Source organism: Bombyx mandarina, chromosome 01, assembly GCF_030267445.1.
Source record: "Bombyx mandarina strain Sakado chromosome 01, ASM3026744v2".
NCBI classification, from domain to species: Eukaryota; Metazoa; Arthropoda; class Insecta; order Lepidoptera; family Bombycidae; genus Bombyx; species Bombyx mandarina.
The window spans coordinates 7,157,696-7,162,898 of NC_143208.1; positions in this window are offsets into that span (position 1 = coordinate 7,157,696).

The window sequence follows — 5,203 nt, forward strand, 5'->3', positions numbered from 1 at the left end:
AACCTAACGATGTTGACTGTCCGTCAGTACAACTCTCGTGAGCCCATCTTTTGCACACATAGCACACAATCTAGTCTTCAACGGGAGGATCAATATATTTATCTCTACAAAAAATACAAAAGTAGTCTTTATTTTCTTTTTCGCCTTTTTCTTTTTTTTTCGTATTTTGACTAGAGTCACTAGGGCTTTTTTTATATTGTTCAAATTCTTTAATAATCTTTCATACTTCTTGCTTGAAGGTGTTCTCTCATTACATTTCAGTCTTTTTATTTGGGTTCTTTTTTTGCCATCTTTCCGTTTTCTTCTTGATTTTTTACGTTTCCTGATTGTCTGTAAATAAAGGTTTTCATCCAGACCATGGCTGTATTAATACTTCTTTCATTAGATAGTCAAAATTAGTGGTTTTTGAAACATTATATGTTTACGCAGGGAGAGTTTTTTGGTTTTAACATCGTCTATAGCCTTTTTGAGATCTTCTAAACTATACTTCAGTTCGGTCTTTCTTTTGTAAGTACAAGGTATATGTAATAATATTTTAAAAAAATTTGAACGGGGTACCAACAAACGGAAGTGGGGTAACGGCGAATGTTCGAGATTGCCCGACATGGAGTGTTCGTCTTTACCCCGCGGAATCGAAAATAATTAAAGGTCAAAAAACAATTTTGGTTAAATTAATTTTGCCTACTACATCATTATCATTTAGCTGAGTAATATGTGATTATTCCACTATGTAAAAGCTGAATTATTATTGTAGATAGAAATAAAGTTACATCAACTTGAATTTACCAAAAAATTACATCTAAAACATACAAAATATTGAAAAATGCATACCTTTTTAAGTACGTGCGTCCGCGTCTCCCGTGTTATTGACTGGTATCAGTGGTGGCGTGATCTCCGAAATGGCGGCAAATAAAATTAGGATATATCTTTCTAACATATTAGAACCATTGAGTTCGGCATTACCCAGCGTTCGCGTTTCCCCCACTTTCCCCTAAATACAAATTGCGTTTCGATTTTATTTTATTGCATTGCATATTTAATTGTTTACGAGCTCACAACTTATTTGGTGTTGTCACCCAAGCTTATAGACTTCACAATGTTAATGCCGCCACCTTGATTTGATATATACCTAACACCAAACTTTCTATTATAGTACAACGGTAGAACCAACCTTTCAAACCGGAATGCATTAGTGCTACACGATAGAATTATGCAGGATGCCGGTGCCTACTCCTACGGGCTTACCTACCTTCTTCTTCATGTTCTTATCTCACAGTATGTGGGGACGGCGCTGAATGTCCTGTTATCGTGTTGCCAAGGAATATGGCATGATTTTACGATCAGCCACCTGTCTGTCTGGCGTCAACCCATCTTTGCTTACAAGACGACCAACCTCCAGAAATTGCGCAAAATATATTATTTGCCAGTTTGATTTATATTGCCCGATGGTAATTCTACCTAGTCAGGTCATAAGTATTGTCACACAGTAAAAACTTTTCTTTTAGAATGCTGGCCACAAAAAAGTTTATTGAATTCGAATTTCGAATTGTTCATGAAAATAAAAATGTATACTTTTAGAATTTTACTCATTTTTAAATATGGAGTGGACGCTTAAAGAAGACCGTGTTGCAGTTATTGCGTTGCATCATTGCGGTTACGCGCCAATTAAAATTGTTAACATACTGAAAAATTTGAATATAACCAAAAGATTCGTTTATCGTACCATTAAACGATACAATGAAGACTCTAGTGTAGATGACAGGTCAAGAAGTGGTCGCCCTCGGTCTGTTAGGACTCCAGCAGTGATAAAAGCTGTGAAGGCGCGAATTCAAAGAAACCCCAAACGTACTGACTGGCCCTCCTCCAGTCCAGATTTGAATCCGTTAGATTACAAGATATGGCAACACTTGGAGGAAAAGGCGTGCTCAAAGCCTCATCCCAATTTGGAGTCACTCAAGACATCCTTGATTAAGGCAGCCGCCGATATTGACATGAACCTCGTTCGTGCTGCGATAGACAACTGGCCGCGCAGATTGAAGGCCTGTATTCAAAATCACGGAGGTCATTTTGAATAAACTTTAGTGTCATAAGAATCTATGTTTTGTTAAGTTCATTTTGGTATATGAATGGTTACATAATGAATAAACTTGTTTCAATTATTTTACATTAAACATGTGACAGAATATATGACCTGACTAGGTATATCGCGGATGTCATTCATAGCATTTGTTCATTCACGTCATTACAAATTAGAGCGTGCCAGTGGGATTTGAATACAGGCATAGTCGTATCGCACGATACGAGTACCTATACCAGGCGTCTTATTTATTAGGCCACGACGTATTTGAGAATTAATAAAGGTACAGCACCTCTCAGACGACGATGTCAATGGGTTCCGGTAACAACTTAACACCGGTGGGTCACAAGCCTGTTCATCCTCTATACAAAAAAAAACCATGAAGATGAAAGACGGTAACGGTTGTGATTTCTTATTAATCAAAACTCGAACTAATGATCGTGTTTTATTAATAATAAATAATTTTGTACAATAATCTTAATCAATATTCTTCATTAAGTTCTTGAGGTTAGCCGATGTTCATAATGGTGTGAACCTAAGATTAAAATCTTTTTCGTATTAACATCAACGTAATGTGTTAAAGTAGCAAAAAATGTTCAAATTATACCTACGTAAAAATTAACTCCAGCGTTTTTCAAAATTCCTCGTGAAAACTCTTTTTTTTTTTTTCAGAAAAAGAACTAACCAGAAGGCTGTTAATATGTTTTGATTTTATCAGGCCACGTGAAACTAGCGAAATAAAAACAAAAACTTGAAGGATTTCAGAGTAATTTGTTCAAGAGTAGTTAGAGGGCACATTGACAAAGCATTATTATACCACGTTCTCACACTAATAAAGATTGGCCGCCTCTTCACAAGGGAACGCGCGATCCCGTTCGCTCTAGCTATTGTTAAATAATAATAAAAAATGTCTTTGTAGGCAGACAAATGTTTCCCCCCGGTGAAGGTCATGGGGCGACCTGATAGGGTTGAGGCCCTCTAACGCGCCGCCGAGGAGTTCACTCATACTGCTATCATTGTGAAAAAGTGGAACTGGTTGACGATGTACCGCGTTCCGACCCGGGACACCAGTGGCACCGTCTGAGTGGCCTAATGTGGTTTGCTCTCTGGTTGGAACTAGCCTGCCAGGTCAGGACGCGATACACCAGCAACCGGTTGCCTTTATGATAACAGTCCTGGTCGGCGCGTTTGAGTGTTGGTAGCACGCCGCGCGGATTCAACCCTCTCAGGTCACCTCGTGACCCCCACTGGGGGAGGCCACCGCCTACAGGGGCCAGGATATACGCTTTGATCACTCCTCCATCCCCCGAATCGGTGCGGAGAGGGCATAACTCTCTCTCGTTCAGCCGCCTCCTTCGTCGAGCATCGCCGAGCATTGTAGCCACGACGGTCGTCAGCGACAGGTCCTCTCTCAAGAGCGCAATAAGGTGGCGTGCTACTTCTGGAATTCAGATCCGGAAGCATCGGCCGTGAACGCCGTCAGGGCCTGGGGTCGCATTCTCAACATGGCCACGCCACGTGTGGTGAATAATATGCCTGTTTGCTTGTATTTAGCTTAGATGGGCGAATGAGATATTGAACTGCGTTGTACTCAGTGTTTACCAAAGACCACAGTTTAATTCGAGTGGATCGCGAGGAAGTATGCCGATTATCACCATTTAAAAAAACCTCAATATGATATAATTTTTCAGTAAATTTCTGTAATTAGTTAGTTACGTTTATAACGTAACAAGAAAATTTTTCAACAATTACGTAAGTTCGCAAGGCGCACTAAAAATTGAACGCCTATTAAAAAATCGTTGCTAATTTTTTTATCAGATTTCCATTACTTTTCTAGGAAAATATCTAACTGAACGTCGCTCAATGATAGAGTGTGAAAAATAATAAACACGAGGTACATAATCAAAGGAATTTGCGGGATATATTTTCGGAGAACGGCGAAGTCAATTAATTAGCTTTGATAGGTCGGTGAAAATAATAAATTGCTTCCTGCAATGCACACATGCTGCAACATTAGCTTGAATAATATTAAATACAGAGTTGTGTTAATGAAATACTGCAATGAAATCTCGAAATTTAAGAGATTACAAATTTGTTTAGACAGTCTCAGGTATGACAAAAGATACCAGGCAAAGCCAATGTACTTTACTGTCGAGGCTTAGTGATACACAGTAAACATAAATTAAAAGCTCTATTGAATATATTATATATGATTGAAGCTATGATTAGGAAGAGAGCAAGAGATCTTTTCTTCGAAGCAGAGCTCGTAGTCTGTTTGCATTTGTTTCCATACTCTGTTGGATTGGAATACTTTCATTAGCATTGGAATAATAGCTACTATGATTAGTGACGCACATACGTGTTTCTACTGCGGAGGAAGAAATGCGTATTTAACCTCATACAGCTTTTTTTTAATCTCGCTTAAAAAGCACACCACGGGATAGAGCTAGTGGGGTAATTCTGGAAATAAAGTCTCACCCACTAAACGAACGAAAACTAAACAAAAATTTATTTCCATTTTAGGCAGACGATCATACGACCCACCCGATGGTGAATAGTCACCATTGCTCATGGACATCAACAGTGCTAGAGGCACGGCTTGATGTCTGCCGAAATAAGGTCGTCGAAGCTTGAGGACAAGCTTCTAACCCTAGCTGTGCTAGGATGGCTCGATGATGGTCCTTCAATATGTGGTCAATAGCAGACGTATGCTCTATTGTGTATTCATCATAGTTACCAGTGGTTGCCATTCGTCGACGGCTCCTACATACTTCTGAAAAGATCCAGTATATCTTACGTACGTTTAAAAAGTTACGTCATGGTTGAGATAGCGAGTGCAGTCATCAGAACGGGTTCAACCTTAATCATTTCGAAGAACATACTCTAAATTGGAATATATCTTTAGGATTTGGTTTATATAACTATAAATTTGTCATACAATGACTAAAGGGATACAGAAACGGCCATGTTAAAATAAAATTACGTAACTTTCGTTCCATTTTGTTCTATTTGAAAACCATTCCGATTGATCATTAAGAGCAATCAGATGCCAAGTGACGCTGCAGACCTATAAGGTGCCTTAAGGTGGAGTAGTTAAGTCATAAAATTGAAATCGAAGCCGATGCA